Source organism: Rhinolophus ferrumequinum, chromosome 12 (genome assembly GCF_004115265.2).
Source record: "Rhinolophus ferrumequinum isolate MPI-CBG mRhiFer1 chromosome 12, mRhiFer1_v1.p, whole genome shotgun sequence".
In the NCBI taxonomy this organism is placed as follows: domain Eukaryota; kingdom Metazoa; phylum Chordata; class Mammalia; order Chiroptera; family Rhinolophidae; genus Rhinolophus; species Rhinolophus ferrumequinum.
In genome coordinates this window covers 73,333,245-73,359,259 of record NC_046295.1, presented here as the reverse complement: position 1 = coordinate 73,359,259, position 26,015 = coordinate 73,333,245, and the positions used below count along the sequence as shown (strand labels likewise).

The window sequence follows — 26,015 nt, the reverse complement described above, 5'->3', positions numbered from 1 at the left end:
CCTCCACCTGGGGAAGCATTAAGGCACCTATTCTATTTGCCTAGTTGCTGGGGTTGGGGGGCATCCCGCTCTGTGGCTTGGGACCCGGGAGGCCGGCTCGTCCCGGCGGCCTGCGACCGGGGAGCCGCTCCCATATTCGGAAGTTACGAAGTTTCCGTGCATTTCGCTCGCTTCCCTGCGCAGCACGTCCCCGCTCCGCAGCAGTTACGCTGCTAGCGCAGCGGGGCTCAGGTGCTGCAGCGGGCGGGGGCCTGGCGCCCGGAGGAAGGCGGGGACGCAGTTTACGTAAGCGTCCGCTTACAGGTGCATGCGGCCGCCACCAGCGTGTGCTCCCTGCGCGATCCCAGGTGCGTAGTTGGCGCAGGCGGCAGCGCAGCACGGTGGCGGCGGGCGCTGGCCGGCGCTCTCAGGTGCGGCAGAGTGCGCGTGGAGGGGGCGCGCAGCGAGCGAGGGGGCGGGCTTTCCGTTCCCCAGCAGCCGCGGGGCCCGCCCCCTGGCCTGGCCAATGGGCGCGCTCGGCGTCGTCACGTGCTCGCCGCCGCCGCCGCCGGAGCGGAGACCGGAGCCGCGAGCGCCACCAGGGCAGCAGCCGCCGCAGCCGCCGCCGCTGGGCTGAGGAGCCGGAGACGCGGGCTGACGAGGTGGCGGCGGCGGCGGAGCGGGAACGAGGACCGGGCAGAGCGCGGAGGCGCGGGTAGGCTGCTGCGGCGGGGCAGGCGCCTGCGCGGCGGGCCGTCCTTGGCGGGCGGCGGTTAAGGCGGCGGTTGAGGCGGTTGGCGGAGCCGGCCCGGGCCCCGCATTGTTTGTTGTGCGTCCTTAGCAGCGGCGGCGGCCGGGGCGGAGTGCAGGGAACAATCCCGGCCCCCGTGGCTCTGGCATTGTGGCCGCTGCTGCGGTGCCGCGGTCGCTTCGGGCAAGGGCAGCGGGCAGCTTTCCTCACCTTTGGGGGGACGGGGTCCCGGCCCCAAGCGAGGGGAGGGCGTGGACAGTGTGGGGGACCGGCGCTGGGAGGTCTGGGTAAGATAGAGGGCGAGGGGCTCTGGGCAGGTGTTGGAGGACATTGGGGGCAGGGGCTGGGGGAGAGGCTTCGGGGGGCAGGCGGAGGGTGTGGACAGATTTGGGGGAGAATGAAGGGTGGAGGGATCCGGCCCGAGGGAGGGTGAGGCCCTTCGGGCAGGTTCGGGGGGCCGTTGGGGGCCAGGGCGAGTGCGAGAGGAATGGAGGACATTCAGGCCGGGGGGGGGCAGTATATGGGGGTTCGAGAGGGTGTGAGGGAGGCTTTGGGGAAGGCAGGGGCGAATGTGATGGGAAGGGAAGGAGAAGGTTAGGGATTCGAGGAAGGAATGGAAGAAGCAGATGTCCCGATCGGGGCTGCGTGTGAGAGGCAGAGAGTGAGGGCAGACATAAGGAAGGCCACCGGACAGACGTGAAGAGAAACGTGGAGGAAGCGTCCGGTAGGGAGAAATTGGGCAGGCTGTGAAAGGGGAGAGAGGGACGGAGGGTGCCCCGGGCAGTCTCCGGTGATGGCGAGGGAGACGGAGGGTGTCAGGGCAGGAGGCGTGTGTGAGGTAGGCCCAGAGGCTCGGGAGACCTGGGAGAGAGGTGCGGACAGTGTCTGGCCAGGAGGCGAGTAGGGCCGACAGGAGGGGGTCGCCGCTGGACAGACGGGACATGGCAGGGGAGAGCGTGTGAAGGGAGAAGGCAGGTCTGTGTCAGGGGAGATGAGTACAGGGCGGGAGGGGGCAGGTGATTGGAGCAGGGCCTGAGTTTGAGGAGTTCGGGAGGGAAGTGGGCACAGTGGAGCAGGGTGATGGGGATGGCAAGGAGACTGACTGGGTAGGAGGTGTGCGGGCGTTTACCCCGGTGGCACGTAGCAGGAGAAGTGAGGGAAACGGGGATGTTCGTGCTGGAAGTGTGGATGAAGGTGGAGCAAAAGAGAGGAAACTTTGGGGTTGGGAGGACGGTGGAGGGGACAGGTGGAGTGTGTGTGAGATGGAGGGTCAGTGGTGTGGGGTGAAGGGGGTGTTCTTGGAGAGTGGCGGATGAGCTGTGGGGAAAGATGGAAGGAACTGTTTCTGGGCAGGAAGTGCGGAGGGAAGTTGGGGAGGAGGAAGGAGAAGGGGGAGTGTGTTTGTGGAGGGAAATCAGTAGAGGGAGGTAGTAGGGGATAAGTTGGAAGGGAAGGTATACAGTGGAGTACAAGGTATACATGTGGTATACATATGGAGTATACCATTGAAGGCAGGGAGCACGGGTTTGGGGCGCTAGATTTTGTCCAGTAGAGAGAAGGGGGTAGGCCGGAAATAGAAAGAAGGGGGAAGACAGGATATTTTGGGGGAGCGGATGTAGAAGAATGCATGGTACCTATAATGGGGTAAAGAAAGGGCAAGGTAGGGATGTGTGTGGGTACATCTGTGACTAGCAAGGGGCAGATTGAGCATTGGGGTGGTGGTGGGGGAAGTAGGCTGCCCAGGTGTAGGGCAGGAAATGACTGTTCAGGTGGAGAGAGTCAGGAAAACAGATTGCTTAAAAGAGTGTGGAAGGAGCGGGGTGCTGAAGTATGGGGAGACATTGGAAAACTGAGTCTTGAGAGATTAAAGGGCCAAAATTGTTAGGCCACTGGAAGTATTAGGAAGGGCAGAGTGCAGAACTTGGAAAAATAAAAAAACCAAAAGGCAAGGGATTAAATTCCAGATTAGAAGCACCGGAGAGTGTGTGGGGTGTGCTGTGGATCCTGGAGTGATGTTAATGGAAAATGGAGGACATTAAGCCCTGTACCATACCTGAAAGTTCCTGCTTCTGGGATCAGAGATCCTGAAGCCTGATTTCAGTTCCAGAACCCAGTGAATGGGGAAGGGATGAGGGAGAGCTCAGTACAGATTCCTAAATTTGGAGGAGGTATTTTGTGGAGTATTGTCCTAGCACATTGGCCTGATGAGTGGGCAGATAGAGGAGCCATACAGGGTCATGAAGAGTACACCAAGAGTGAATAGAAATAGGACTGCAGCAGGTGCAGGGCAGATGTCTTTGTGAAGATACTGCGAGCAGGGCCCAGCATCAGAAGCTTTCAAGGGCTGCAGATCAGAGGCAGGGATGCCTTGTGCAGTGTCTCCGATACCCTGGTGCTTTCTGGGTAATGGGGTCGATTTCAGACATTGAGTCCCATGCTAGAGGCAGACAGAGGTAATGTATGTACAGCACCTGGAAGTGACAGGAATGGAGCTGTTTGACTCCTTAACTCGCTCTCAGGGTGTAAATAACTGATCCACTGATGTTGGCTTTTTCTCCCAAATAGTTCAAGTAAAATTTAGTTGGAGGATTTTGGATTTTCTGGTATTTTGACTTGAGTTGGGGAGTGTAGTGTTAGCTTTTATTGAGGAAAAACTTCTGGGTTTGTGTGGACATATGGCCTCAGCTTGCCAAACACATAAGAAATAACCTTTAGGGGTTTGAGCACAAGTATTTCAGTGCAGGTCTCATTCAGTGTTCTGTGTCTTGTGTTAGAATCTGAGGTTTGGAAGGATTAAGCAAACTGCTTTGAGAATGCCTAAGTATGCAGGGTTTTCTGGAATCTTGGAAAACGATTTCCCTTTTGATAGTTGGAAATTCAGTTTTGTCAGATTTTGTGAAAAAAATAAATTATTTCATCATGTTGCAGAAATAATGTCAATTATAACTTCAATTATTGCTTTGTGGGCTTCATGTGGTACCTAGTATGATTTCAAATAGAAGGTCCTCCTTGGTACCTTGGGAAGCTTTCTGGGTTGATTAGTTTTCTTTTGTCAATTTGGGAAGTATCTTAACACAGCCATTGTAAGTTCAAATAATAAGGTTGAGTGGAAGTGGGAATCTTGTCTAAACATAATGAAGACTGAGCAGAACAGCACATTTTAAGTGATCTGATTCTATAAATATAAATATTTAAAAAATAAACTGGAAGCTAATCATTTTTAAAATCCAAATTTGAAGTCTATCATGAAGGCAGCAAAATTAATGCTCTGAAGGCATTGCTAGAAGATTTTATTTTTGGAGGGAAAGGTTTCTAGAGTATAATATGCATTTGATTGAAACTCTTAGCAGTATTTTGAGATTTGATATATGTGAAGATTATAATTATAAAGAGCGTGTCTGACCTCTTTGGCTCCCTGGCAGAGAATTTGAACAGGAGGATATACGATGAATAGAGTGACCTTTGAAAATTATCTCCAATATGGCTATTGTTTCCTCTTGTATTTTTTAAGTCCATTGTGTTAGTTCATTTTATTGATTTGGGGCAAGCAGTACTTTCTTGCTCAGAATATTCAATTTTGGCATACATAGTGTTCTAATCATATGTATTGTTCTGTGAAGTTCTATGGTTTGGGATAATTTGTAGGCAGTTTAAAATACTACCCTAATTTATGAACCAAGGAAAGAAGATTATTTAGACTTTGTAGGCTAAATAATTGGGTCTGGTTTTATTTTCACTGGGGCTTGCTGGACAAGATACTTAATCCCTTTGTGCTTGTTTCTCCTCCAGAAACCTGACTCTTTATCTACCTCCCATGAGAATTGAGATGGTTTATATAAAACAAGTTTAAGTCTTTCAGGAAGATTAGAACTATGTAAATACGGGGTTAGATGTTATTTCTTTAGTTCATTTTTCCCTTTTAGCCTGGTCAAATAATAATTAGAACTTCAGATTTTGGCATTAGGTGGGTTAATTTGTAGTGAGAAACTTGGATAGAGATGAAACTTATGTGAATATCAGAGTTGTCTGCACACTGAAGTTTGTTCATTCTTTGCTCTCCTGTCTGCTTATCTTTCCCGGTTCATTTCTGCAGCCAAGTGTTGGTGTCTATTTGAATTCTTGAGCCGAGCAGAGAAGCTTGTGAGAGACATTCTGGGTTCTAGCTTTAGCCCAAGATTTTTCTAAGCCTTAATTTCCATAGACAGAGTACTTCTGTCACTCAGTGAATTCAATTCTTAAATCAGGTATAATAAACAATATTTTTCTGTGTATTTTGCAGAAAATTGTTTAATTCTGAGTGACTTAAACAGAAAAAATAGAGCTATCCCTTTACTGAAAGGGGAAATCTATCCTTTTTCAGGTTTATTGAATACTTTTTCCTTTTTTTCAGTTTAGTTATCAAATAATTACCCATCCATTTGAATTTCCAAGTCCATTGACAGGTTATGCTCTATTTAAGAGGGGGGCTGATTTTTAAATGCTTTTTAAATGTGTTTGGTTTCTTAGTTGTAAAACGCCTCCAGATGCTGGTCATGATTGATATGGCAAAAATGTACATAATAAGTTGTTTTATTAGATATTAGTTTGCTTGAACTTGGTAATGCCCAGCCCTGATAGTAGTCTTTCTGTGCTAGCCGATCTACTTTTAATAGTTTATTCTCTTATATAACACGTTTGGACACCATTACCCATCTTACTGCTCTTGTCTTTTTCATTCCTTTTATTGGAAAATTAATTGTTTTAAAAAATTTGTTCAGCTGTAGAAAAATTGTTTCTGACAGTTAATTATGAGAGGCTTCATAATCCAGTCTAATTTTAGAAAACTGTTTACTGAGAGATGTAAATTAAATTTCTATGTCAGTGAAAACAGAAAAGAATCAAGTAATGAGACCAGGTTAATGGTGGTAAAAATATTTAAGTGTTTGAGCCTGGAGGATATACAAATCTTTAACTTTTAGGTCTTGCATTGAATAGTGAGATGACCAAATGACCTGATTTGACCAAATGACTTTCATGCCTCATTTGAGTTATTTCTTCTCTTAAGAGTCTTTTAAGTGTATCATTTTTGAGAAGTATGGTATCACAAAAGACATTCCAGATACGTGTGTTGCTGATGAATGAAGCAGTCTTAAATTTTAGTTATTTTTTCTTCAAATTCTCTTAACTTCTGACATAACTAACACTATGTAGAACATCTGTTTTCTTTAGTTAACTTCAGCACAATTTGAAAGGGTACAGTTGATTATATCAGTAATAAAATCACAGCCTTGCATTGTGTGACTTCATTTCCATTTGAAAAGTGAGAATTCTGCAGCAGGTTGTGTAATAAATTCTGAGGCATTTCTGGGTCATGGATAAGATGTAGTTTCTTACTGCACCTGCAGAATTTCCTGTTCTTTGCAGTTTTCCAGGTGCCAGGGTTTTTCACAATATATTATTGAGCAGATCAGCATTTTGTTTGTGAATTGAATTTAAGCATATTAACACTGTTGACACAAAGCATGTAGTTATTGTCCTAAAAGGGTCTATCTAGATTTTTTTTTTTAATTTTGCTTTTTAACTTGTTTTGCCATTTTAATTCAGCAAACATGCATTGACTTTACGCTCAAAGGTGTGTTTTGTGCCAGACCTGCAATTTTTCGGTAGGGCTCAATAATTTTTGAGTAAAGAATAGATCATTCTCTAGATAGATTGGCCCTTAATGTGAAAATGGAGTCTGTAACTTTGGTTAACTATATTCAGTCAGCCTAACTGAAAGTCAGTCCATTTTATGACAGCCAGGTAGTGACCTGATAATAAAGTGGTTTGTTTTTAAAAGGTTACATGGTGGCAGTTCATTCTTATAATGTTTCTAATTCCAAGTAAATCTGAAACTTCTCAAACATTGCATCTGATCATAGGCTTTTGTACAGCTTAGGCAAGCTACATTTTAACTTAATGAAGTATTGGATACTGCGTAGCTCTTAAGTAACTCTGGACAACTCAGTTAGCAAAGCTATTGAACTAGAGGGGAAAGGTGTTGCAATTTTGATAATGTAGGTTAACAGCTGGAGAGAATAAACATCTGGAGCCCTTAATATGCATATTTTCAGTTGTTTTTGAAGTAAGCTATAAATAAGTTTATAATATCAAGGTTAGCATGGAAGAACAGATACCAAACATTAGTGATGAGGCTTCTAAAAACATGGTATCTTAAAAGTAAGTATTGACTGATGCTTTCTGATATGTCAGCGTTGTGGTAAATGTGGAACTATACAGAATTGGCTTTTGAAATTGGTCAGTATTAGTGTTTAGCAGTGTCCTTTATTTCTAGAGCTCAGAGTTCACATACCTGGACTTTGGTCCTAATGATAGCTGTGTAATGTAGGTGGATAACATAATGTTATATTTGGAGAAATAGAGGCACAGAGTTGACTCTAAAACAGAGATAGGTGCAACCTTTTCAGAGGTTGGACATCAGATTCCTGTTAGTCCTCAAATTTGGCAAGGTTGATGGCTGGGCAAATTTGAAACCTGCCTCTTTTAATCAAGCCCTAGGGTTCAAGTCTTTTCAAGTACATGACTGCCTGGAATAATGCTTGTCCTTCCTAGGAAACTCAGTCCTAGGATTATGCACTAGTGGTGACTCTGAGGCAAAGAACTAGCACTTGGTGGTGTCCCCTTATAGGTGTGCCCAGAGAAGACCCTGTATACAGCCCTGGTTGCGGTATTGGGTAGTGGAAGAGTGTTTTTGACACTAGAAGACTTGGCTTGGAGGTCTGATCCTGCTATTTGGTTAGTTGTAAATCTCTCTCCTCATGTATAAAATTGGAATAAAACCCCTAATTTACAGAGTAGAGTTACAGTGAGGATTAAAGAAGATAAGAACATTATTTGTAAGCTGTGAAGCATATAACATATTTTTGAAGGGAAGATTGAGCAGAAATTAAGGGTAGGCTTTGAAGTAATAAGAAAGGTTGGCTTGGAAGGCCCTGGGTCTTTGTTTTTTATCGTGGCCTTTTCAAATGTACATAGAACAGTGAACTTCCACATATCCATCAACTAGCTTCAACAGGTACCAGTATTTTGCTGCTCTTATTTTATCTATCCCTTAATTTTTGTTTTTGGGAATATTTACAGTATATCTTGGACATCATATACTTTCATCCATAAATACTTCAGTATGAATTTCTAACAGATAAGAACCTAAAAAAAAATAACCACAAAACTATTTTAACCCCCTAAATTAACAATTTCTTATCTAATACTCAGAAGTAGCTGGATTTGAAACATAGCTCTACCACTCACCAGCTTTGTGCATTAATCAAATTACTAGCTCTCTCTGAGCTTCTGGTTCCTTATCTGTAACATAAAGATAATACCTCATAAAGTTATTTTGAGCTTAAATGAAATAACATATAAAATGCCTAACATGAAGGTTCTCAGTAAATGATCCAGCCTCTCCTCAGAGCCTCCTGTGGCCTGTGAGTTAGAATTATGGGTCGTCCTCCTCTTTTCTTCAGTATCACAGAGAGTAACAGTACTCTGCAATCATTGCCCACTAACCTAGTGAAATTTCTCTTCATTGGGCTATTGGACTCTTCTAGTGAAATTCTGTATCAGTTGAAATCATATCCGTTCTCCCCCTCTCTCTGGCAACATCATTTTTCTCCTGGCTACTGGCTCATTTCAGTCAGCATACATCTATATTTTTTAAACAACCCTTAATGACCATACTGTCTCTGCCAGCTACAAACCAATTTCTCAACTTCTTGTTCTCCTGTTCTCCTGAACCTACTCTAATGAGACTTTCAACCCCATCTTTCTGAGACTGCTTTTATCAAAACCACCAAGTTTAATTCTTATTGACCTGTTAGCAGCCTTTGGTGCAGTGGATGCATCCTTCCTTGAAATACTTTCTGCTCTGGTTTCTAGGACACCAGAAACACTCTGCTGCCTTTCCGTCTACCTCCTTAGCTTCTCTGCAGTCTCCTTTGTTGGTTCTTCCTCATTACTCCTACCTCTTAATACTGGACCAGCCCCTTGGATTTATGCTGTTTATTTCCATTCCCTTGGTGATCCCATCTAGTCTCATGGCTTTCAGGGAAGATTGAGCAGAAATTTGCTGATGACTGCCAAATTTTTATCCCTGAAACTCCAGGCTTGTATATCCTACTGCCTACTTTGACATTTTAAATTACATATTTTATTGGCATCTCAAATTGAACTTGTCCCAAACCAAACTCCGGATCTTTTACCTTATCCCGTCTTCCCTTTGCCCCTCTTGTTGTCTTCCACATCTTCATAAATAGCACCTTCCTCCATCTTTCCAGTTGCTCAGGCCAAAACTTGGAGCCGTCCTTGACTCTTTCACAAACCACATCCAACACACCAGGAAATCTTGCCAGTTACATCTTCAAACTATATCCAGACCCTGACCTCTTTTCATCACCTCTATTGATTTAAGTCTACGTCAGCTCTTCCGAATTATATTGCAGTAGCCTTGTTTTGCTCTTGCCTCCTTATAGTTGTCAGTATTGTAGCAGGAATGATCCCTTAAAACAGGTGAGTCAGATTTTGTGTCCTTCTGGTCAGAGCCTCCAGTGAGACCCTGTCTTGCTTAGAGGAGAAGACCAAGTCCTGTCAAAGGCCTACAGGCTTGGATCCCGTCCTTTTGCTTCTCTGACCTAACTTCTGTTTGCTTACTCCATTCTGGCCTCAATAGCCTTCTTGCTGTTTCTTTAACACGTCAGGTGTGTTCCTGTCTCAGGTCTTTAGCGTTTGCGGTTTGCCCTGCCTAAGAATGCTGCTGCTCAGACGTATGTGGCTGTATCGTCTTTCGGTCTTGGGGCATACCTCCCCTTGCCAGTGAGACCTTCCCTCACCACCCTCCTGAAATGCCAGCCCTTCTGTTGCCGTCCCTCCTTGGTCTCCCTTTCCTGCCCTTTTTTTCTCCATACCACTTAAACCATTTAGCTTTTAATATATTTTTGCTATTTCATTTTGTTGATGGCCTTTTCCCCTTCACTAGAATATAAACTCCACGAAGGCAAGGATTAATGTTGGTTTTGTATTCTGTACGTTGTGAGCACCTAGAACTGTCTGGCACTAAGTAGGCACTTGCATATTTGTTGAATGAATTGTTCTTTTATTGTAGTCTATTACTTTGTAAATGATGCTATAGCTGTAGTGTTTTAGTTGGAATTTCAGTTTTTGTTATGGAATACTATGCACCTTGAAGTTTTTATGATATCTTCCTGTTTCTCTTCGTCATGAGTATCCTTTTTAAAAACTAATAATAGATTTTATTATTAATTTATTCATCATGATTTTGAGTCCTTCTTATGTATTATGCAACATCTGTGTTGCATTAAGGGATACAGAAGAAGTATACATAGACCCTGACCTTTGAGAGCTTACAGTCTATCAGGGGAGATGATGGTATGATAGATATATGTGAGGCATGATAAAAAAAAATACGGTGAGTGCTGCTGCCGAGTGCCATCCAACGGAAAGGCAGGGATCGTCAATATGGGAAGCAGTGCGCCAAACCTTAGTAACAGTGTGCGACAAGTAACAAGTTTCAACTTGTTTGGTGCAGTCAGGTGTGAGCTACATACAGATGACAGAAGGTGTGTTTTAAAGTGTGCCATAAATCATCCTCCATCATGACAACGCTCCATGTCACACACCGCTTCTGGTAGATGGCAGTTTCTGTCAAATAGGAACATTACGTGTGTCCTCATCCACCTTATTCACCGGATCTGGCACCGTGCGACCTCTGGCTCTTCCCCAAAATCAAAATTAATGTGAAAGGTAAACGTTTTGAATTGATTCTGGACATCGAGGCAGCCACAACAGTGCAACTAAAGACTCATGAAAGAGGACTTCCAGAACTGCTTCAGAAAGTGGCAAGAACGATGGGATAAGTTTGTTCGAAGTGAGGGGGACTATTTTGAAGGGGACTAATAGCAATGTGTCTTTTACTTTAATAAATTTTCGTGTGTGTGTGTGTGTGTGTGTGTGTAACTTTTTTAAAGGTAAGTGCTTAGATAAAATGGCCCAGGAAATCAGAAGAGCAACAAATTATTTCCAGCTAAGGAGAATAAGGGAGAGACTTCAGAGAGGATGTGGGTTTTGATATCTGTGCTGAGTCAAGGAAAGAAAGCGAGTAGGATTAGATTATGAGAAAATGGGGAGGAGAATTCCACATGAAGGTAATTGTGTTAGCAAAATAAGAATGCTCCGGATTTCTATGGGAAAGAATAAGCGGTTCACTTAGTTAAAGATAAGGGAATATGAAAGGAATTGGTATAGTATAAATTTGGAGAAGAATGTTGGAGTCACTGATAGAAGGCTTTGAATGCAAGAATGAGGAATTCAAACTTGAGTCTGTCAACAATGAGGCTTCAGTGAAAGGTTTTTGAGCAGGAGTGGAGGGATGACATTATTAGGGCTGTTTTTATGAATTTGACAACTTTATGTGAAAAGAGAGGCTGAGATGAATATATTAATTAAGATGCTGTCGTAATAGTTTGAGAAAAAAATTGGTAAAGACAGTGGAAACGGGTATAGAAAGGATGCCTTAGAACTAACGAAACTTGGTAACTGTGTGTGAGAGCTGAGTGACAAGTCTACAAGGTTTCAAGCCTAGTTGGGGTGCCCTGAGGAGAAGTAGGGAACCCAGGAGAAGTGGGATTGGGAGCCAACTTTAGTTTTGGTATTGAGTTTGCAAGTGTGGTGACATCCAGGTGATGATTGTTCTGATAAAAAGAAAATCAGGACTCTTTTTAGAAAGGATGTGCATCTGTGGCTTTATGCCTTCATTTTGATACAACTCACTACCAGAAAGAGAGACTTAATTGCTAAATCTATTACTGAGGTCTGAATCTAGATAACTGATTTGGGAAACTTCTGATAAGGCATCCAAACTTTTCTTTTGATTTGTAAATGGCTCCACTTGTTTCACTAAGCTTATTAGTTAAGTTGCTGTAGGTTGTAAGCACTTCAGGTATTCTCAGCTTGATACAACTAAAATGTTATCCTTTGAGCTTTCCTGTGCTGCTTCATTGGCTCTGGATATCTAAGCGGTGTCTGTCTCACTCCTTTCCAAACAACAGATGAGAGTTCCTAACTAGTCACCTTGATCACTGTTGAGGTCACTTTGATCATACCATGCCCTCTGGTTCCCCTTAGGTCTTAGAGGCACTGGAGCAACACAAGCCTTCTATCCTAATTAATGGTAGTTAAGGGATTAGCTGCCAAAACATTTCTTTAACAACCTACGCTTAACAAAATACCAGAAGATATCAGAGGATTTAGCTTCTATTCCAGACAAATTCAAGAACAGAGTGAGGTTCTTTTAGATTTATATCCTTCTCAGGGCTTTGCAGCAGGAGTTTTTAACCTGAAGGTTATTTATAGGACAAAAGCACTAGTTACAAAATAATTTGATTAATGTATACAATTTTTATTTATAGGCTGTCAAATGATGCATGATATCTACATTTTTATACTTAATGCATTTTTAAGTAGTTGGATAAAAAGACGTCGTTGAGATTTTTAGTTAAAAACTTAACAGTTCACCAGCTTGGTTTAGAATGTGACCTTAAGCTTATCACATTAGTCATCTCTGAATTAAGCCTTTTCCTTTGTGCTTAGATCATAATGTCAGTCAGTATGATTTTGGCACTGACATTGTAGGGTCTGTTTTTGTTTTCCAGTAAATAGGAGTCAGTAGGACCCAGTTACTTTGAAACGAGAAAATTTTCCTGTTTAGGGAACGTGTATTTTAAACTCACTGGAGGTGTGGTTCCTTTTAGTTTGTCAGATTTAGCATATATTGTAGTTAAAAACCTTTTTTTAAAAAATCTAGGCAACTTTATTTCCACATAAATTGATTTGCCAAGAATATAAAGTATAACGTCTTAAACTTGTGAGAAACCTGTGAGATTCTTTTAGCCCTACTTTGGTCTTTTACAGGTGTATAACTTAAGGTATATCCAGAGTGGTTAAGGGAATTGTCCAAAATCACACAGCTAACTAGTGGCAGAGTTGGGGCGAGACATGGATTTCTTAACCTCCAGGCTTGGGTTCCTTCCACTATGTCAGGCTGCTGCTTTAGAAATAGGGACCAGAAAACCTTGAATAAACTTAGTTTAATTGGTCACCTAATGATGTTCAGCAGGAACAATTAGGGTATTTTTTTCCTTGTTCCCACAAAATTAATTTTTTTAGATTAACCATTTTAAATCGAACTGTTAAGTGGCATTTAGTATGTTGCCGATGTTGAGCAGTAAAAACCCTACCTAGTTCCAGGACTGTTCCTTCACTCCAAAGTAAAACCCTGACCCATTAAGTAGTTTTAAAAATTTTAAAGCAATTAAAATAAAAATCTTTATTATGACAAGGTCAGTGATAGGAGGTTTGTAGTAGAAGTCTCCCCTAATGCTTTGGCACCTATTTCTGATTTGCCAGTGAGAAATAAAGAGAATCCTCTTTGTTATTTAGTAGTGGATGTATTACCTTACCAACAATGGCACTGTTATAAAAGGAAGTGCCAGGTACCGTGTTTCCCCAAAAGTAAGACCTAGCTGGGCAATCAGCTCTACTGCATCTTTTGGAGCAAAAATTCATATAAGACCTGATATTATATTATAATGGATTATGTTATATTTTATTATATTATACCTGGTCTTATACTAAAATAAGTGTTATATTAATTTTTTCTCCAAAAGACGCATTAGAGCTGATTGTCTGGGTAGGTCTTATTTTCAGGGAAACACGGTACATAATGATTCACAATTCTAATAATAGACGTGTATTATACGTATCATCTCTAATCTTCACACTAGCCTTTCACACTGGTTGCTGTGCTTCAGATGAGAAAGCTAAGTCTTGTTCGGTAAGTCCAGAATCACATGTCTATTTGGTTCCAAAAGTTGGGTGTTCTCTTCACTAAATCTAGGAGTAGACAGGCAAAAGCAGCAGATAGAAGGGATCCCCTTGTGTGGGGGACTCAGTGCAGGCCCTGGGTTAGCAGGACGGTATATGAGGGGAGAGGAGTTGAGTTGGCTGTTCCTGGTGGTGTCTGCAGTGGGAGTCACTTTCTCCGGACCAGTTGTGACCCTGTTCCATAGGGGAAAAGCAAAAGAGGAAATCTCCTTTGGAACTCTCTAATGGATATAATTATAAATAATTAAAAGACATTGCAATGTAGCCTCTGAGATTTGTTTTTAAAAATTCTGTTTCTATTTTTTCCCATTTATTTTTAGTGAATTGTTATTTGATTTGATTTTAAAATCAGATATTGATTTGCTCCAGTAGTTAATGATTAGTCTTAACAATAACAATATTGGAACTTGGTTGTTTTCCCATTTTGAGATACTTTTAAAATGTGGCGGTTCACTTCCGTTGAAGAATAATTCAAATTGCCTGTTGAAGGATTTTGTAATTACACTTTTGTCCCTATTTAAAAAAACACCAAAAACCTCATTTTAGCTTTTTTAAAGTTTGAAAGAACTTTTAATAGGTCATTTTTCAGCCATTTTTCTGAAAGTGGCTGGTAAGTCACCGCCTAAACCTTGTCATTTTCCTTCTGTGTTTTCAAAGACATGACTTTTCTCTCCTGAGTAATAAGGCACTGGAGTAATTTGCTTCAATATGCTAGGGTTTGGGTAAAAGGATGGTGTCACGTAAAAGACAGCTTCCTGGTTACTTTGGACAAAAGAGGTCTTTTTAGGTTAGGTGAGCATAATGAGAATATAAACTATAGCAAGAGCAACCATTTCAAATGTCCCAAATTTAGTGTATTGATAGTTAACCCAAAGAAGTACAGATTTTTGGCAGTGACCGTGTGACTTTTGCTAATATCTAAACAGTGGGTACTTCCATACATGGATCTCAAGCTTTTAAAAACTTTTTATTTAAAAATTTTAAAATGACCTTGTAACTTGGCTCAAATATTACACATTATTTTTCTGTTTTGACCTAGGGATGAGGTTTCATTCTCTCTGGAACCAGCAAAAATATGTCCTGAAAAGTACAGGCTTTGGAATGGGTCAGATTTGTTTTCAAATCCTTTCTCTGCCTCTTACTAGCTGTTAAGACCTTCTTTCACCTTTTAAAATGAATATAATACCTCACCACCCTGCAGAGTAGGATCAGAGGGTGGTATCGCTGAAGGGCTCAACGTAGTGTCTGGCATGTGCTAAATTATGTTCAGATTGTAGCTGTTATAGGAAGAAGTCTACATTTTGATAGCCTAGGCAGATACCAAGGTAATGCAAATAAGAACCACCTCATCTTATATATTAATGTACACCGTCCTGCAATCAATACATTTCTTCTTGAATTTTTGTTTTTTTCCTGTGTGTTGAAGTGCCGTGTGTCAGTTTTCACTATTTCCTGTAGCTTGCCCTCCTTTTCTCAGAAATGCTTGGCAAATATCTGCATTGATTATTATATAATTACCTCAGAGAATAGCTGGTGCTTCCTATACAAGCTAATGATGAGATATTTGCTCCCCATAGCAGTGCTTCAGTTAGGTGTGTCTGTGTTGCATGCTAACAGGTTCTTAACCACCTTCAGAAATGCCTGCTGGCTGAATGCCCACGCTTATGTCAAAGGAGGAAGCTCTGGTTGCCTGCAATGAAAGAAGTACAGAATGCTTCCTTATTGTTTATAGTATATTTTATGATGATTGTTAATATTAAAGCGTGAAAAGCTATATACTAGTCTATTAACTCCTCATTACTTCCCCATTACTTGTATCGCTTCACTTGTTCTGTTCAAAAAAGTATATAAAGACCTTTTACTCTAAAACTGTAGGGTTGAAGTTGTGATGAATCACAATCCATGAATATCAGCTATGGAGTGGACTTTGGAGATCAGCTAGCCTAGCCCTCTAGTAGATGAGAAAACTGGCTGAGAAAAGTTGTGACTTGCTCAAGGACACAGAGAGTAAGTGATATATCTGATTTCCAGTCTGGTGTTATGAAGGTAACCTGGTAGAAGGGAGAGAGCACTGGATTTGGGAGTCACACAGTCATGATTTTGAGTCCTGATTCCACTATTTATTCACGATGTGACCTTTGGCAAGTACATTGAGTCTCTTTCTTGCTGTTATATTTTGTTTGCAGGGTTTTGAGGATAATGAGATAATGTAAAGGAAGCACAGTGCCTGACATATGCTATGGGCTCAATAAGTGTTGTCTGTTGTGGTGTTGTACTGATTTTCTTGATTACTTAGAACAGGTCATATGCTAAGTGATTATTCTTTATGAAGTGGGAATCAATGAGAACGGTTGATGTTTTCGCCAAATCCTTTCACTGAAAATCTAAGTAGTTGTTCGTTGTAGGAGGACAGCTTACTGCCAAATGAATGTGCAGAACATTCAAGAGCTTGGTGATTACAGCTTCAAGTTGTACGGTGTTGACATGGTTCCTTCCTGGGAAGTTTCTGCATGTCCCAAGTGAAGTAGTGTGGGAACAGCAGTCAACCTACATTTAGTTAGGCGAGCAGTTCTCAAACTTTTAAACGCAGGACTCCTTTTCACTCTTAAAAATATTGAGGACTCCAAAGATCTCTTGTTTCTGTGAATTATATCTGTTGATACTTAATTATTAGAAATTATATCTGATAAAATTTTATATATTAACTCATTTAAAAATAACTTGTATGATAACAGATTATATACATGTATATATAAATATATATTTTAAGATTTAGGTTTTTAATTTTTTGTTTCAAATAATAGAAGTAATACATAAAATAATATAGAATCAAAGTGAAAAAATGAAATTATTTCATTCCTTTCACACACTCCAACCCCTGCGGTCAAGAGTTTAGTATGTATTCTTCCAGAACTATTTCTATGCAGTTATAAATTCTCTATCTGTAAATGTTGTTTGGTGACTTCTTTAAAAATAAAAATTGTGTATGTTTACAATCCACAGCATGATGTTTTGATATACACATACCTACTGAAATGATTACTACAGCCGAACTAATTAACATATCCATCTCTTACATAGTTACCTTTTTTGTGGCAAGAGCACCTGAAACCTACTCTTAGCAAATTTCTAGTATTCGATACATATTATTAATGATAGTCATCATGCTTTGCAATAGATCGCCAGGCTCCTTCATCCTACATAACCACAAGTTTGTACCCTTTGACCAACATCTACCCATTTCCTCCACTTCCCACAAATGATTTATTTCTAATGAAAAATGTCTGTTTTCCAAAATTCAAAAGAAATTAGTGAGAAGAGTGGGCATTGCTTTACATTTTTGCAAATTTCATTAATGTGTAGCTTAATAGAAGACAGCTGGGTTCTGAGAGCTGCTTCTGCATTTAGTATTGTGGTGTGTTGTTCTGGTTGAAGTATATAGAGAAGAAAACTTGGCTTCACACAGATTTGAAGTTGTAAAAGGGGAGGAATATTTTAATGACTTTTTGATAATTGTAAATATTCTTCTTTGATGCCATACCAAAACTTGACAAATGGTAGTTTCTTAGTGGAATCTGAAACCAGATCAGTGACCATTTCCTAATCTGTTGTTACATTACAATCCATTGGTTGCATTTTGAATGAATCTTTCATCCATACATGATTTTGTGTCGTCATGCATTGGTCATTTGGAAAATGTTGGTTCACTGTAATTGTTGAGCTTCCAAATGTGACACATTTCATTATATAAGATCTCCACACATTATGTAGCCTCTGGAAAACTCTACACTTGTGAGAGAATGAGAGTTAAAAAAGCATAAAATACTTTAGTACATACTTTAGGCATAAAATATTCAGATTCTTTTCTTTGGGGAAGCAATATATACAGAGTAAACATCTCCACTCTAGACTTTGTAAAAATATTTTAATGCTTCCTAAAGTACCTTGTGTACACCTTGTGTTTGGTTATTCCCTTACTGGATTGTTACAGTTACTATTTTTAATTTATAAAGTGCCTAAAACAAGAAACGCACTCATATGGCAGCTATTATTATTTTTGTTGTTGTAGTTTTTTAAACTCAGAGTTATCTCTGATGTGCTAGTTAGATAAGACATCCTACTTCTCAATATTTTGAATATTCTGAACTGTCCATTTGTTGAATGTAGTTATTCAACTATTCTGGCCTCCATTACTGGTATACTTATTACTATGTTTTAGGCACTGTGTTAAGCACTTTACCTGCATTGTCTCTTTAGATCTTGCCTGCAGTTTCACTGTGAGGTGAATGATGTGGTTCCATTTTATAAGTGAGAAAAGTGCGATCTGGAATGGTTAGTTGCTCAAGGTACTTACTAGCCAAGAAATTGTATAGCTGGGATTTGAACCCTTGTCTGTCCCCAGAGTGTTATCTTTTACCTTTCCGTTTGGTCAGTAAGTTGAAGGAAATATTTTTTGATTGTGGTGAGTGAGGATTTTGTGATTTTTTTCAAGGATAGCTTTTTTGTGCGTGGGGGGAGTTGGGTAGTGGCTATTCTCCCCTTTTTAATGTATTAATTGGTATTTGGATTCCAAAGCTTATTTTATTATCATTATTATTGAGGCATTTAATTACATAATTGCTTGATGAAATTATGGTAAAGTAGTAACAAATTAAAAATTTGCAGATCTCTTTTTCCAAGGTGACGTTTTACTATATTGGTGAGGAACAGTTTGTTTGTGGGCTTTTGCAGCTTGTTTTAGGCCAGGAATTGACTTACCTTTACTATCGAATATATTTCTCTTTGATCAAATAATATGGTTGTAGTCTTTTGAAAGAGTATTGTGGCTTACAAAGCTTATTTAAGGAAAAAAAAATTCATTTGTATTGGCAGCCAGCCAATACTTTATAAGCTACAATTTTCTTTTGAATAGCTGGTGGTTTGTAGCTCCATAATTTGTGGTTTTTCTGAACTTGTAAAAAGATTACACATATTTAAAAATGACCTTATCACTTTAATATTTTAAGCATCATACAAGTGTCAAATTCTGTTATGTTATAGTATTTGTTTTTTTAGTTAATTTTCCTGGTCTGAGACTTTTAAATTAATAATTTATACAGTGTAATTGCCCACTCCTCCCCTCAAAAAACCTAAACAAACCTAAAACTCAAAGCTATTTTGTTAATGTAATAGGCACAGCTAACGGCAAAGGAAATAGGAATCTGTCTACCTCAGTCAGCCTGCCAAATCCTCCCAAGTATCCATGCTACTTCAATACTTAGCCACTGCTGCCCGGATGTGTTGAATTATGTGGTATGTGGGTTTGTTTGGGTGTGTTTAGTGTTCCTGCATGACGTTTAGTATTAAATCAGTTTGTTGTGATGCTGCCACTGCTGCTTTTTCTCATGCAGGTGGAAAAGAGCCCTTCATTGGAAATGCTTCATGTTCTGTCCCTTGTTCTCATGGTTTGTGTGTAGGGTAGTTACATTTATGAAAGGCACGAGATTGTTTTAAATCCTTCCTTTTGATTGTAGGTTAAATCTTAAATTGATTATGGTGGCTTTTTTGCTTGAAAGATTTTAGAAAGCCAGATTAATAGTTCCATTCTTACAGAACTTGCACAGATAAAAATGAACCTGGCGTTCAACTTCAGTAATAATCCACCTGTATAATTTTGTCATTTCAAGAATGTTACGTAAATGGAATTATACCATATGTAAACTTTTAAGATTGTTTTTTTTCACTTAGCATAATTCCATTGAGATTTATCCAAGTTGTTGTGTGTATCCATAGTTTGTTCTTTTTTATAGCTGAGTAGTATTCCGTGGTAGGTAGGTATGTCACAGTTTGTTTAATCATCGCCGATTAAAGGACATTTGGATTGTTTCCAATTTTGGCTATTAGCAATAAAGCTGATGTGAACGTTCATATACAGGCTTTTGTGTGGTCATAAATTTTCATTTCTCTGGAATTAATGCCCCAGAGTATGACTGCTGGTTTGTATGCTAAGTGCATTTTCAGTTTTGTAAGACATTACTGTACTTTTTCAGAGTCTGTCGCATTTTACATTTATCTGGCGGTGTAGGTATGAGGGGTGCAGTTTGTCTACATCATCACCAGGATCATTTGTTGAAAAGGCTGTCTGTCCTTCCTCCGTTGAATTGCTTTTGCCCCTTTGTCAGACTCAGTTGGGTATGTTTGTGTGGATCTATTTCTGGATTCTCTGTTCCATTGATCTCTGTGTCTGTCCTTCTGCCAATACCATGCTGTCTTTACTACTATAGCTATATAATAAGTCTTTAAATTGGGTGGAGTGATTCCTCCCTTTTCTTCAGAATCGTTTTAGCAATTCTAGGTCTTGTGCCTTTCTGTATAAATTTTAGAATAAGTTTGTGTCGAATAAACCTAGATAGGAATTTCATTAAATCTATATGATCAATTTGGGGGGACGTGACAGCTTATTATGGTGCATCTTTATTTATTTATTTATTTATTTATTTATTTATTTTGTTGCTTAAACAGGAGAAATTTACTGTCTCCTGGTTCTAAAGGCTAGAAATAACATCAAAGTGTTGGTAGGGCTGGTTTCTTTTGAGGGCTGGAGGGAGAACTGTCCAGGCCTCTCCCCTGGCTCCTGGTGGTGTCCCGGCAGGCTTCGCTTTTCCTGGGCTCCGCTGCGTCATTCCCCCGTCCTCCATGGCGTTCTCCCCATGCGCACGTCCTCCTCTCCACATGGCGTTCATTCTCTTGGGAACATTTTTCAGGACAGGTACATGTTTGTCAGAAAAAGGGTCTTTAGTGTACTGACGGCGTATGTTGGCAGGGAGAGAAGTCTGAGTGGGCACCACAGTGGGGAGCAGCCCAAAGCTTGAATCATTTCTTTGGGTCCAAACCCTCCTAGGGCAGCCCCAGATTTCAGGTCTGTTTGGCATCAATAGCCCTTTTAAAGATTTTTAAAGTCTTAATTTCACAGTGGTTCATACAATATTTTTCCTGCCTCAACAGGAGATGAAAAGCTAAAGGCCCTGCTGGATTGATGGACTCAAGGAACAGGAAAAAAGCGGTGCATCTTTACCATTGGATTTTAATAGCCAGAATGAGATTAGAGAGACATAGTTCTACAGAGAAAGTACTCAAACTACTTAAATTGGATAGACATTTATTTCTAACTAACAAAATGTTAACTTTTTAAGCCCCCTCTCCCTTTTGTTGCTAAAAAACGCCATTAATAGAGCAATGGAAATGGAGCAATTGCTCATTTACTTATACATGTATTCACTCAGCAGCAAATGAGTGTCTGTTGTGGGTGGGGAGGCACTGTTCTGGGCACCGGAATCCTCTCACTGACCTTGTGTTCCTGTGGGGATTGGCAAACAGATAATCAAATATATCAGTTAAGTGCTATGCAGAAAATTAAAATAGGTGTATATTAAAATAGGAGCGTGAGAGTGGCCACTTGATTGGATCATCAGGGAAGGCTTCTGAAGAGATCTCATTTGTAGTTAGAGCTGAATGTCAGGAGTCAGTCTCAGGAAGAACAGGGAGAAGACGGGCACTCAGAGGGAATAGCTCGTACATTGGTACGATGCAGGGACACAATTGGTATGTTGGAGGAACAGGAAAGGAGGACAGAGTGATTGGAGTATCATGAGCTAGAGGGAGGGAGGGAAGGATGGATGGATGGATGGGTGGGTAGGTGGGCATGTGGGTGGGTGGACGGATGGATGGCATGGATGAGTTCAGTGAGTAAGTGGGGCCAGATCAGCCGAGACTTTGTAAGTCGCGGGTGAGGAGGATAATTTTTATTCTCATGATGATGAGAAGCCATTGGAAGATTTTGAAGAGGGGAGTGAGAATGTTTCATGTTTTAAATGATGACTCAGTTGCTGTGTGGAAAAATGATTGTACGTAGGGGCCAGAATAAAAGCAGGAAGATGAATTAGGAAGCTGTTTCAGTTTAGGTGAAAGATGATGTAGGAAAGGATTCAGGATATATTTTAGAGGTATGGTTGATAGGATATGTTGACAGTCTGTATGTCAGGGCTGGATTTTTTCCTTTTACAGCTTGGGTGGATGGTTATTGGTGTTCAATGAGGTGGGTAGGACTTGACAGAGGAGTAGGTTTAGGGGAAAAAATTCATAGTCCTATTTTCATCACTTTATTTTCATTGATGTCAGTCATCAATTGGAGGAGTCTAGAGTCCAGGTAGAGAACTGGATTGTAGTTATAGTATGGTGATCTGTATATAGACATTCATGGAACTGGGAGAGGCCACTTAGAATAAAGTGTGACGAAAGACGGGGTCCTAGGACAGACAGAGCCTTGGAGCCCTGGAGCTCTGTGAGGTCTGGAAGAAGCGGAGGCAGAGCCAGCACAGACTAAGAAGGGTTAGCCATTGGTGCCTTTGTCTTTTTAGTTTGTCCCCGTGAATTCACAGACTTGATAACATTAAAGAAAACGCGATGCCTCTAGATTTTGGTGTGGTGGGCAGACAATACTTAGAATTTTTATATGTAACAGTGCAATGGTTTCATTAAGAAAATTCATTATTATAAAGCGATTGAGTAACAATTCTGTGTCTAGCGTATTTCTAAAATTGGGAGAGAGAAAAGAAGTGTAAAATACAGACCTTGCTTTCATTGAACTTTGGTGAAAAGGGAAGTGAAAAGGAATATCGAAGTGTGAGCTATGGTGGTTGGAGATGATTTCTTGCAGAAGTTGGGGCTTGAACAGTAATAGGCATTGAGTAGGCATAGGAGAAGAGCCAATCCAGGTGGTGGAAGGCAAGCGGCCTTGCAGTCAGCTGGTCTGAATGTGGGCTCCAGCACTTGATAGCTTTGTGACCTTGGTCAGTCCCTTGGAGCCTGGATCCCCCTGGGGGGATGGATACCTGCTTGCCCCACAGGACGGGGAAGTGAACACTGCAGGGGTTGCTTCAGCTGTGATGGTAATGGACTAGTCCTCGTGTTGGCTGACTGGTTTGCAGATACTCAATGACATGCTTCATAAATTCTTACGTGTAGTGCCTAGCTCAGTAAATTGTAGGTGATAATCATTATTACTTTGCTCCAGCTGTAAGAAGAACATAGCAACAGGGACGGTCCCTTCCCTTCAGGAGTTGTGCTCTTGGCAATAACTCAAAACTCAAATGAATGCAAAGCCTTCTGTGCCCTGAGTGACTAAATTTTGTGGTACAGGTACAAATAAAGAGGTGGGGAGGCGTCTTCATTGGGCCTCATTGTGACAATGAGACTGAGTATGTGTGGCCCAGGGGAAAACAGTAAGATGTGGATAGGCAGGAGAGGCATTCCGTACTAAGATTTTATTTTTTGTTTTGTTTTATTTATTTTATATATTGTTTGTTTTTAGGAGTAGCAAAACATAAATGTTAACTGCCACTGCTGAGAAAATCATTAGTAACACTTACAGATTCTTATTCTGAAACTTTTGTGTTATAATTGAATTTACCTGTCTCTCTATACAGTTTATTGAATTTGTGCCTGTTTTCCAGGTGGCATTATGGTGTAGAATTTATTTTTGGATTGTCTTTCTTAAAAAGTTGGAATTGCTTTTATGATATACCTAGGTTTAATGTCTGTTACGGTTTTCTCTTTTACTTGTATAAATAACAACACTTAATATTTTTTTTTTTTTTTTTAAGATTTTATTGGGGAAGGGGAACAGTGTGTACTTCCAGGACTTTTTTCCAAGTCAAGTTGTTGTCCCTTCAGTCCCAGCTGCGGAGGGCGCAGCCCAGCTCCAGGTCCAGTCGCCGTTGCTAGTTGCAGGGGCCACAGCCCACCATCCCCTGCGGGAGCCGAACCGGCAACCTTGTGGCTGAGAGGACGCGCTCCAACCAACTGAGCCATCCGGGAGCTCAGCGGCAGCTCAGCTCAAGGTGCCGTGTTCAATTTTTAGTTGCAGGGGGTGCCGCCCACCATCCCCTGTGGGATCGAGGAATTGAACCGGCAACCTTGTGGTTGAGAGCCCACTGGCCCATGTGGAAATCGAACCGGCAGCCCTCGGAGTTAGGAGCATGGAGCTCTAACCGCCTGAGCCACCGGGCCACCCCCAACACTTACTATTTTATGCTGTAAGATTTATTGTTAGAAAGGCAGGGCAATTTCTGAAATTGCCTCGGGTAGTCTCCCATCACATCTTGAGATTATTTGGATATTGACTATTTATAAATTCATGTGAATATGTGAGATGCTAGGATTACTCTTTTTGTTTTGGAAAACAGTGCTGTCAGAGTCCCTGTACAGCCTGTGCTGAAATTGGGTTGTCTTAATACAATGCACTGTTCTCTCTTGGACACTGTAATGGTTTGTAAATAGCCGGACCCTGTGTCATGCTTCTTTTATGCAGCTGTCTTTCTTGGTTACTGGAAGTTAGATGCTTTTCGTTTTCCTTTAAGGGAATGGAGGTTTAATTGCATTGTACTAGAATACTTTGCACCACCACCTAGGCTGTCGAGACTCTGATAGCATTCCAGTGGTCTTCCTTATTGATACTTGATCAGTGTGAAATTGTATGTATTATGATGAATTTTATAATTTTAATAATAAAGCTAACATTTACTGGGTGCTGTCGTGCCATGCACTCTGCTGAGCAGCTTTAAAACATGGACTTTTTTCCATTTAAACGTCACAACAACTCTGTGAGGTGAGTACTGTGTTTATCACCACTTTACATGTGAGATAGAGGTTAGTTTCCTATTCCAAGGTTACACACTTAGCAAGTAGTAGAGCCAGGATTTGAACTCAGGCAGTCTGATTTTACGGCCTGTTCTCTTATCCACTATGCTTTACAATCTTCTCAGATAATGTCTTTCTGGGAAACTGTCATATTGGGAATTTTATTTTATCTTTTATGTGTTACCTTGTGTGAGGGCAGTGGAAGCTTGTTAAGTTCCTGTTAGGGATTTTATAGTTGCACTCATCACCTTGTGTGAGGGATTGACCATTGTATTAGTTAAGTAACCCTAGCTGTTGAATTAGAGCCCAGAAATACATTGACTAAAATCCCAAAATACAGTGCATAATAGTCAAGAGCAAGTGTCCACATCAGTATGTGGCTTTCCTTTATATGGGCGTTTAGGGACCTCAGGCATTTGGGCTGATGGGGATTTTACCATCTTCAATGCGTGGCTTCGAAGGTGGTTTTTGTTGGAAGTACAGAGCAAGAGATTTTTCTCTTGAGAAAGTGAGGTGAAATTTGCAAACACAATTTCTGTTCATATTCATTGTTGAGGGCTTAGTCTCACTGCCTTAAGGAGCTGCAGAGGGATTGGGTAATGTAATGTCCTTTCTCTTTGTTGACGTTAGGAGGTAAGGAGTCATACCACAGCGTTTGGAGTATTTCATCAACATTGAAATGTTCTTGCGAATGCATTTTCAGCTACAGACTATGGAGGTGGGGAGCCTCTTTTACTTTGGAAGAAACAGAGGGTGGATTTTAGTGGACAGTTAGCAGTTTCCTCCAGTGTTGTGATGCCGTAGATTTCAGTAGGAATGTTGCAACGGCCCAGTGCTGTGTTTACAAAGAATGATCACAGACATTCAGCTCTTGATTCTTACAACAATCCCGTGAGGTAAGTAGATAAAGCAAGTAGTGGTATTCCCATTGTAAATGAGAGAACTGAGAGTTGGGTGATTAAGCATTGAAGGAAACCAGATAGGAAGTTGCAGAACTGGGATTTACATCCAGATCACATGGCTTCAAAGTCAGTGCAGTTTGTTTAACAGTTTTTCGGGGGCAGAAAATTCTCTCCAACAATTTTTATGCTTACTGCCATCACTTCTCTTATATCTTCTTTAACAGTGTGTCTAATATAATATGGTATCCAGTATAGCATACTGACAGATTAATGGTGTAATTTGGTTTTATTTTGAAGATTTAGAAAGTACTTCAAGAACTTGCATTGTTTCATAGTCATCATTACATTCGTAAGTGACATCATGCTTAGATATTCCGGTTAATGGAATGCCAGGCAACAGAGATTGTACTCTCTTTAGAAGTTACATTTTATAGCCTTGCTTCTGGTAGAGAAAATGGCGTGTAAAATGAGCAAAGGAATAAAAAATAGAAATAAAATAATTGCAGCAGTTATGTTTTCTCTTAGTAAATATTTCTTGTGAAATTCAGTGCTTATCTATGTAATTTCGTAGATAATTTTGCTCTACTTATTATGTGGTAAAACCTTTTAGTACATGCTACTCCAGAAATTGGGAGCATTTTCTGCTTTATAGCTGGAAGAGTTCTTGCTGATACGCTAGGAGGTAAGGTGCCATGATTTAGTATTTTGAGTATTTCACTGGTGTGGAAATGTTTGGTGAAGTGCATTTTCCACAGCAGAGTTTGTGGTAACCC

General features: G+C 40.8%; 1 protein-coding gene across 3 annotated transcripts in view; it reads left to right on the top strand.

The window, feature by feature from the left end:
* The first annotated feature begins 539 nt into the window (after positions 1-539).
* The window catches only part of STRBP (spermatid perinuclear RNA binding protein), a 135,149-nt gene continuing 109,673 nt past the window's right edge, over positions 540-26,015 (top strand). For all 3 annotated transcript variants that reach the window (XM_033123890.1, XM_033123888.1, XM_033123889.1), the window contains exon 1: positions 540-694. The gene's annotated coding sequence lies outside the window, so the exon portion shown is untranslated. The remainder of the gene's footprint in view (positions 695-26,015) is intronic.